A 10713-nucleotide genomic window follows, 5' to 3' on the forward strand; every position below is an offset into this window, starting at 1 on the left:
TATAGTCCCCATTCCACTGACTGAGCATGCACAGTTGTAATGGTCTTAGATGAATGCGCGCAAAAGGAACTATGTCCATTGCCGCTACCATCAAACCTATCACTTCCATGCACTGCGCTATGGAAGGAAGAGGAACGGAATGAAGTATCCGACAAGAGTCTAGAAGTTTTGTTTTTCTGGCCTCTGTCAGAAAAATCCTCATTTCTAAGGAGTCTATTATTGTTCCCAAGAAGGGAACCCTTGTTGACGGAGATAGAGAACTTTTTTCCACGTTCACTTTCCATCCGTGAGATCTGAGAAAGGCCAGGACAATGTCCGTGTGAGCCTTTGCTTGAGGAAGGGACGACGCTTGAATCAGAATGTCGTCCAAGTAAGGTACTACAGCAATGCCCCTTGGTCTTAGCACAGCTAGAAGGGACCCTAGTACCTTTGTGAAAATCCTTGGAGCAGTGGCTAATCCGAAAGGAAGCGCCACGAACTGGTAATGCTTGTCCAGGAATGCGAACCTTAGGAACCGATGATGTTCCTTGTGGATAGGAATATGTAGATACGCATCCTTTAAATCCACCGTGGTCATGAATTGACCTTCCTGGATGGAAGGAAGAATAGTTTGAATGGTTTCCATCTTGAACGATGGAACCTTGAGAAACTTGTTTAAGATCTTGAGATCTAAGATTGGTCTGAACGTTCCCTCTTTTTTGGGAACTATGAACAGATTGGAGTAGAACCCCATCCCTTGTTCTCCTAATGGAACAGGATGAATCACTCCCATTTTTAACAGGTCTTCTACACAATGTAAGAATGCCTGTCTTTTTATGTGGTCTGAAGACAACTGAGACCTGTGGAACCTCCCCCTTGGGGGAAGCCCCTTGAATTCCAGAAGATAACCTTGGGAGACTATTTCTAGCGCCCAAGGATCCAGAACATCTCTTGCCCAAGCCTGAGCGAAGAGAGAGAGTCTGCCCCCCACCAGATCCGGTCCCGGATCGGGGGCCAACATTTCATGCTGTCTTGGTAGCAGTGGCAGGTTTCTTGGCCTGCTTTCCCTTGTTCCAGCCTTGCATTGGTCTCCAAGCTGGCTTGGCTTGAGAAGTATTACCCTCTTGCTTAGAGGACGTAGCACTTTGGGCTGGTCCGTTTCTACGAAAGGGACGAAAATTAGGTTTATTTTTTGCCTTGAAAGGCCGATCCTGAGGAAGGGCGTGGCCCTTACCCCCAGTGATATCAGAGATAATCTCTTTCAAGTCAGGGCCAAACAGCGTTTTCCCCTTGAAAGGAATGTTAAGTAGCTTGTTCTTGGAAGACGCATCAGCTGACCAAGATTTCAACCAAAGCGCTCTGCGCGCCACAATAGCAAACCCAGAATTCTGAGCCGCTAACCTAGCCAATTGCAAAGTGGCGTCTAGGGTGAAAGAATTAGCCAATTTGAGAGCATTGATTCTGTCCATAATCTCCTCATAAGGAGGAGAATCACTATCGACCGCCTTTATCAGCTCATCGAACCAGAAACACGCGGCTGTAGCGACAGGGACAATGCATGAAATTGGTTGTAGAAGGTAACCCTGCTGAACAAACATCTTTTTAAGTAAACCTTCTAATTTTTTATCCATAGGATCTTTGAAAGCACAACTATCCTCTATGGGTATAGTGGTGCGTTTGTTTAAAGTGGAAACCGCTCCCTCGACCTTGGGGACTGTCTGCCATAAGTCCTTTCTGGGGTCGACCATAGGAAACAATTTTTTAAATATGGGGGGAGGGACGAAAGGAATACCGGGCCTTTCCCATTCTTTATTAACAATGTCCGCCACCCGCTTGGGTATAGGAAAAGCTTCTGGGAGCCCCGGGACCTCTAGGAACTTGTCCATTTTACATAGTTTCTCTGGGATGACCAACTTGTCACAATCATCCAGAGTGGATAATACCTCCTTAAGCAGAATGCGGAGATGTTCCAACTTAAATTTAAACGTAATCACATCAGGTTCAGCTTGTTGAGAAATGTTCCCTGAATCAGTAATTTCTCCCTCAGACAAAACCTCCCTGGCCCCATCAGACTGGTTTAGGGGCCCTTCAGAACCATTATTATCAGCGTCGTCATGCTCTTCAGTATCTAAAACAGAGCAGTCGCGCTTACGATGATAAGTGTTCATTTTGGCTAAAATGTTTTTGACAGAATTATCCATTACAGCCGTTAATTGTTGCATAGTAAGGAGTATTGGCGCGCTAGATGTACTAGGGGCCTCCTGAGTGGGCAAGACTCGTGTAGACGAAGGAGGGAATGATGCAGTACCATGCTTACTCCCCTCACTTGAGGAATCATCTTGGGCATCATTGTCATTGACACATAAATCACATTTATTTAAATGAATAGGAATTCTGGCTTCCCCACATTCAGAACACAGTCTATCTGGTAGTTCAGACATGTTAAACAGGCATAAACTTGATAACAAAGTACAAAAAAACGTTTTTATCTTTAACCCCTTTACAGTCCCTGGTATCTGCTTTGCTGAGACCCAACCAAGCCCAAAGGGGAATACGATACCAAATGACGCCTTCAGAAAGTCTTTTCTAAGTATCAGAGCTCCTCTCACATGCGACTGCATGTCATGCCTCTCAAAAACAAGTGCGCAACACCGGCGCGAAAATGAGGCTCTGCCTATGATTTGGGAAAGCCCCTAAAGAATAAGGTGTCTAAAACAGTGCCTGCCGATATTATTATATCAAAATACCCAGATTAAATGATTCCTCAAGGCTAAATATGTGTTAATAATGAATCGATTTAGCCCAGAAAAAGTCTACAGTCTTAATAAGCCCTTGTGAAGCCCTTATTTACGATCTTAATAAACATGGCTTACCGGATCCCATAGGGCAAATGACAGCTTCCAGCATTACATCGTCTTGTTAGAATGTGTCATACCTCAAGCAGCAAGAGACTGCTCACTGTTCCCCCAACTGAAGTTAATTGCTCTCAACAGTCCTGTGTGGAACAGCCATGGATTTTAGTGACGGTTGCTAAAATCATTTTCCTCATACAAACAGAAATCTTCATCTCTTTTCTGTTTCTGAGTAAATAGTACATACCAGCACTATTTTAAAATAACAAACTCTTGATTGAATAATAAAAACTACAGTTAAACACTAAAAAACTCTAAGCCATCTCCGTGGAGATGTTGCCTGTACAACGGCAAAGAGAATGACTGGGGTAGGCGGAGCCTAGGAGGGATCATGTGACCAGCTTTGCTGGGCTCTTTGCCATTTCCTGTTGGGGAAGAGAATATCCCACAAGTAAGGATGACGCCGTGGACCGGACACACCTATGTTGGAGAAAACTACAAATCTAACACCACAAACTCTTTACCCTCCCGTGGAGATGCTACTTGTTAGAGCGGCAAAGAGAATGACTGGGGGGACGGAGCCTGAGGGGAGCTATATGGACAGCTTTGCTGTGTGCTCTCTTTGCCACTTCCTGTAGGGATTGAGAATATCCCACAAGTAAGGATGAATCCGTGGACTGAATACACCAAGTAAGAGAAAAGACTAAACCCCAGGTAAGAAATAAATTTCTTAAAATGTTTATATTCCCCAAATATGAAACTGACAGTCTGCAAAAAGGAAATACAAGAACCTGACTCATGGCAAATATAAGTACAATACATATATTTAGAACTTTACATAAATGCATAAAGTGCCAAACCATAGCTGAGGTGTCTTAAGTAATAAAAAACATACTTACCAAAAGACACCCAATCCACATATAGCAGATAGCCAAACCAGTACTAAAACAGTTATTAGTAGAGGTAATGGTAAATTGAGAGTATATCGTCGATCTGAAAAGGGAGGTAGGAGATGAATCTCTACGACCGATAACAGAGAACCCATGAAAAAGACCACCGTTAGGGAAATCATCGTATCCAATAGGTGACACTCCCTTCACGTCCCTCTGACATTCGCTGTACTCAGAGGAATCGGGCTTCAACAATGCTGAGAAGCGCTTATCAATGTAGAAATCTTAGCACAAACTTACTTCACCACCTCCATAGGAGGCAAAGTTTGTAAAACTGAATTGTGGGTGTGGTGAGGGGTGTATTTATAGGCATTTTGAGGTTTGGGAAACTTTGCCCCTCCTGGTAGGATTGTATATCCCATATGTCACTAGCTCATGGACTCTTGCCAATTACATTTATTTTTAAACAAAATGTACTTTTCTTTTCTAGCCTCACAAAAGGTTGAACACAATTACCGGCAGAGAAAATCAGAGCAGGTATAATATGCTCTTAGCAATAACTAAATCTTTTTCTTCAGCATCTGATATTTATTGAAAGAGCCTTTTATTTTTACATTTTAGATAGAAAGCTGTTAATCTCAAGGACCGAACACTAAAAAAAACAAAACCACTGCTCAATTTATTTTCAGCTAAATCACTTGTGTACGACATTTATTCCTTACAACATAAACAAGAAAATTAGGTTATAAATCTAATATCTATCCATTCCCAGCATAGCAGCTTTACATATTGCAGTCTATAAAAAGCAGATTTACAACCTAATTACTGAACTTGTGCATAAGAAAACTTTTATAAAGTATTTTTTTTTTTTTTTTTTAAATAAGCATAAAACAAACTTGACTCTGAGCAGATGTCTGAATACTGAGTGCTTTGTAATGCCCATTTCAGTTTTACATTCACCCATTTCACTGGCATCCACCTAACCCACATAAACTCCTTTTAACTCATATTTCAGAACAGGTAGATACAGTCTCAGACAATCGGAGGAAATGCTGTATAAAAAATACTTACTTATCATCCAGCAGGACAGTCTCTGGTCTCAGATCTCCAAGTACAATACCAACAGAATGAAGTTTCTCCACCACACTCAGCAAGTTGTAAGCCACCAATAGAGCACAGTCATTATTTAAATCTGGGAGAATATCCTTAAAAAGGTAGAAAGAACAACTTCTATGTCATTGCTCACCACTTTGCCCTAATACTAGTATGCACAATTAGGTATACACAGTGTGTGTATATATATATATATATATATATATATATATATATATATATATATATATATATATATATATATATATATATATATATATATATATATACATATACATACATACATACACACACACACACATACAGTATATATACACACACGCAAAGAGACATGGCCGAAAGTAGAGCTTTTTTGTAAATCACAACTGTACTCAGTTTCTAGTGGTTGATTTTTGACTACTCTGTGTTGAGCTGTCTACTTGAGAGAAAAATATATACTTGAAATATATATCTGAACCTTATACAAGTAAATAAAACAGGAACCTTAAGGGCATATTGGCCGTCAAGTAATATAACTTTACCATCTCTGGGATATTTACTAGATGGGCGGTCAGTTCAGTGGGTCTTAGAACCTTTTTCCAATTGGGAACTTGGTCTGATGCATGTAGTCTACATTAATATGACCACTTGGTCTTATTGCTGTCAACCAAGAATGATCTCTATATTTGTGACACAACAAGATTTGTTGCATGTAGTGATAAGTATATAATTTTCTATTGATTCACGCCATCTTTAATGTGGTGTGTATTGTCACAAATGATAGAGAAACATTTCTTGATATTGAATTGAGTGCCAGCAAGTTTGCTGCCATTTGAGATATATATATATATATATATATATATATATATATATATATATATATATATATATATATATATATATATATATATACACACACAGTATATGTGTATTTGAATTAGACAGCAAACAGGTGGTCTCTATTTTTGTTGACGCTGTACACTTTTGTACCGGCATTTGGTTGCCTTATATATTTTTTACATCATTTGCATTAGTGTGTATATTTCTCCCCTTCTTAGGGTAATTGCAAAACATTTTGCACTGTTTAAATTGGTGTGTATATTTCTCTCCTTCTTAGGGTATTTGCAACACAAACTGTGGAAAGTTTTATGATAAACATGATGAGCAATTGACTGTTTGTACTATTTTGCTTATATATATTTGATACACTTTATCATGTATGTATTTATTACTTTTATATGTTTATTTAAGTGTATTATGTTACATAACACTTTAATACTATCTCTTTTTGACTCTCTATATCCAATCTTAATACTTAGAATTGTTGAATGAGAATGATTCTGCATTAAGGGTTAATCCTAAAGGTGGTGGCTAGGCTTCACAGGCATTGGTTGTATTGACTGACCAATTACTTTCTTGTTTTGCTATTAAAAGGGCATCACAGGTATACTGAATTAGCTATGATTATGGCTGTATAGCTGAAACATGTTAGCTTTCAGTTTGCCTGTGTTGCCTTGCTAACCTGTATATGGACCCTCCTGGAACCTTTTTATCGTTGGTGAATAAAAGATATTGTTTTTAACTTGCCCTGGATTGTCCGTTTTCTTTATATATATATATATATATATATATATATATATATATATATATATATATATATATATATATATATATATATATATATATATATATATATATATATATATATATATATATATATATATATACACATACATACATACATACACATACATACATACATACATAGTATATATACACACACGCAAAGAGACATGGCCGAAAGTAGAGCTTTTTTGCAAATCACAACTCCTCCGTGTTTACAGAAGGAAAAAAGAAGCATTCAAAGAAAAGAACACCATCCCTACTGTGAAAAATGGAGGTGGGTTCAGTGATGTTTTGGGGTTGCTTTGCTGCCTCTTTGTTCCTAGAATCTGTGCAGAGCACAATGAAATCACAAGACTATCAAGGCATTCTGGAGTGAAATGTACTGCCCAATATCAGAAAGCTGTGTCTCAGTTGCAAGTCATCAGCAGGTAAATGACACAAAACATACCTCAAAAAGCACCCAAGAATGGATGAGAAGAAAACATTGGACTGTTCCAAAGTGGTCTACTATGAGTCCAGATGTGAATCCCATCGAACATCTGTGGAAAGAGCTGAAACTCGCATGTGGGAAAAGGCCCCCATCAAACCTGAGAGAACTGGAGCAGTTTCATTAAAGGGACCCATAACAACTGTCTGCTAAAACTTCTTAAAACTAACTTATGAGCAAAAAAACCCCAGAGAAAACATGGATGTCTGTGTTTTTTTCAGCTTACCCCAACCAGTTCAAATAAAGTATTTCAATTACAATGGTGATCCAGTGCTTGATACTGCCATGTATGCCACCATATTGTAACGCACGTTGTCATACAGCAGTCAGTGAGGTGCACAGCATATTATTCTTATATATGCTTAGAGGAAACACATCTGATTCTGCAGTGCTCTCTCTGTGATGCAGAGTGTGCCCTGCAGTGTCCGATGAGAAAGTTGTACTAAGTTATTTAGGTAAAAAGTTTTATTGTGCAAAACGGTCTTAAAGACTTCCTAAACAAATCTGCTAAATATATATCTTAAAATTTAATTATTTCTGTGGTTAGTGCTCCCTCTCTTCCGGTCTCACCTCAGAGCATTCATACACGCTCAGGACAGGAAGTGTAAAACCTGTGGTGTACACTAAAAGGTTTTGTTTGACTTTATTTCAGTATGTATATATATATATATATTTTTTTTTTTTTTTTATTATTATTTAGTGTCCGTTTTAATACAGCCAAGCTCTAGTTTGTGATATGTATAAATTTGTTGCACTTACTGCTCCCTGCTCTCAGATTCTCAGATTCTCTTGTCCATCTCTGCACTCACTGTGTATGCTACGGGGGAAGGGGCAAGGATATCACAGCTGAAGTGTGAATTGCTCCGGGCAGATCTAAACTCGTGCACAGCTATGTGTTTTAGAACTGCTTCGGCTCTACCTCTGCTTTGTGTCTGTGACAGCTGAAAATAAATCACTGTAGTGACAGCAAGCAGGGCTGACTGGTAAAAAAAAAACCACATGGAGTACAACTGCAATGTTACAGTGTAATTACATAAATAGTAGAATCTGGTTCCCCCTTGATATTAATCAATATAATATTTGCAATTCAAAATAATTTAAAACACTTCATTTAAAAAGTATTTTACTTCAGATGAGAATTTTTTTTGCATTGAGGGAGTAATTGGAAATTGCATGGACGCAGAATGAGCATACAAAAAACACAGTAAGTTGCACATTTAAAGTAAAAAAATTTTTCCATGTACAATGCTTTATGTTTTTGCTAATTCCATGTTTTACAATGCTAATTATGGCACAGATAGGCACTTAGGCAGAACTGATTCTTGCTTTTTTCCTATTATTAGTTGTATGAGCTTATAGTATCATGTATCTACACTGTCCCTTTTATTTAGAACAACATGTTGAAAACTAATGCATTTCCACAGAGTACAACTTTCTCAACAGACACTGCAGCACATGCTCTGCATCACAGTAAGTATTTAATCTAAGTAAACATAAATAACAGAATAATATGCTGTGTGTACAATATGGCGGCATACATAACAGCATGAATCTCTGGATCAACACTATCATTTAAATCACTCTACTTGAACTGTTTGCGGCAAGCTGAACAGCCAGCATAGATATCTGTGCTTAGTTGTTTTTTATTATTTAGTAGAAGTTAGTTTTAAGAAATTTTAGCAGGTGTTATGGTTCCCTTTAAGAAGACTGGGTCAAAATCCCAGTCGCAAAGTGTATAAATCTAATTCAGAGCTACAGAAAGTGCTTGATTGCAGTTACTGTCGCCAAAGGCTGTGCTACCAAATATTAGGTTAAGAGCATAAATATTTTTGTCATTGCCATTCTCATTTGTTTTACTGTTTAAAATAATTTGTGAAGTAATAAATCAAAAAAATTTTTTTTTGTTGAAATGAAGAATGGTGGATAACAAATACTTTTGGCAATTTTTACTTAAATTGTGAGTTTCCCTACAAAAAAAAAAAAAAGTAGAAGGGTGCCAATACTTTCGGCCACATCTGTCCGTATGTATATATAATTTTATATAAACGGATATAGATATATAGATGTGTATCAATATTTTGCGCACTGTGACCATATAAGCAAAAACATCTGCACGGATTGTTTAGTGGAAAAAAAAAAAATATCATACTTAAATAGTGCTCTTTTATATGCACAATAAAATTATTTTTAATGCAATATTCCTTAAAGTAATATTTCCACCGTAAGTTATTTAGAGCGGATACTGAACAAAAAGCTGTTTCTCAACCCACCTTCACAGTAACATGGTTAATATCTTTGTAGAGCATAATACAACCATTCTGGAAGAGAAAGCAGTCACTCTGTGCAACAAAATCTGTCTCGCAGTCAACTCCAAGACGCTCTTTAAGTTGCAGTCTTATGTAGAAATCCCATGGAACTGGCTTATAGTCCACCTAAAGTGCATGTCAGAAATTTTTAAAATTAACTGTGTGATGCTGAACATAAAAACGACCAGTCCAATTTTATTTCTCTGACAATCGGGAATCTCTCAGAGCCATATTATGGTACAATTTAATTTACTGAACTACACTTAACTACCGTCAAAGTGCAATAAGCTTCTACTCCTCAACCAGCAGACAGGTATAAATAAAGTGTATAAACCAAAGTACATTATGGGTTATAAAAACATAATTTATGTTACAACTTACCTGATAAATTTATTTCTTTCATATTGGCAAGAGTCCATGAGCTAGTGATGTATGGGATATACAATCCTACCAGGAGGGGCAAAGTTTCCCTAACCTCAAAATGCCTATAAATACACCCCTCACCACACCCACAATTCAGTTTAACGAATAGCCAAGTAGTGGGGTGATAAAGAAAGGAGTAAAAAGCATCAAAAAACATAATTTATGCTTACCTGATAAATTTATTTCTCTTGTAGTGTATTCAGTCCACGGATCATCCATTACTTGTGGGATATATTCCCTTCCCAACAGGAAGTTGCAAGAGGATCACCCAAAGCAGAGCTGCTATATAGCTCCTCAGCTCCACGTCATATCCAGTCATTCGACCGAAACAAGACAAGAAAGGAGAAACCATAGGGAGCAGTGGTGACTGGAGTTTTAATTAAAATTTAGATCTGCCTTAAAAAAGACAGGGCGGGCCGTGGACTGAATACACTACAAGAGAAATAAATTTATCAGGTAAGCATAAATTATGTTTTCTCTTGTTCAGTGTATTCAGTCCACGGATCATCCATTACCTATGGGATACCAATACCAAAGCTAAAGTACACGGATGATGGGAGGGACAAGGCAGGAACTTAAACGGAAGGAACCACTGCCTGTAGAACCTTTCTCCCAAAAACAGCCTCCGAAAAAGCAAAAAAGTGTCAAATTTGTAAAATTTTGAAAAAGTGTGAAGTGAAGACCAAGTTGCAGCCTTGCAAATCTGTTCAACAGAGGCCTCATTCTTAAAGGCCCAGGTGGAAGCCACAGCTCTAGTGGAATGAGCTGTAATTCTTTCAGGAGGCTGCTGTCCAGCAGTCTCATAGGCTAAACGTATTATGCTACGAAGCCAAAAGGAGAGAGAGGTTGCCGAAGCTTTTTGACCTCTCTTCTGTCCAGAGTACACGACAAACAGGGAAGAAGTTTGACGAAAATCTTTATTTGCCTGTAAATAGAACTTCAGGGCACGGACTACGTCCAAATTATGCAAAAGTCGTTCCTTCTTTGAAGAAGGATTAGGACATAATGAAGGAACAACAATCTCCTGATTGATATTCCTGTTAGAAACTACCTTAGGT

General features: G+C 38.1%; 1 pseudogene; it reads right to left on the reverse strand.

The window, feature by feature from the left end:
* Window positions 1–4393: 4393 nt before the first annotated feature.
* Window positions 4394–9361, reverse strand: LOC128645134 (mitotic checkpoint serine/threonine-protein kinase BUB1 beta-like; annotated as a pseudogene).
* Window positions 9362–10713: the final 1352 nt, after the last annotated feature.

The sequence above is a fragment of the Bombina bombina genome, chromosome 1 (genome assembly GCF_027579735.1).
Source record: "Bombina bombina isolate aBomBom1 chromosome 1, aBomBom1.pri, whole genome shotgun sequence".
NCBI classification, from domain to species: Eukaryota; Metazoa; Chordata; class Amphibia; order Anura; family Bombinatoridae; genus Bombina; species Bombina bombina.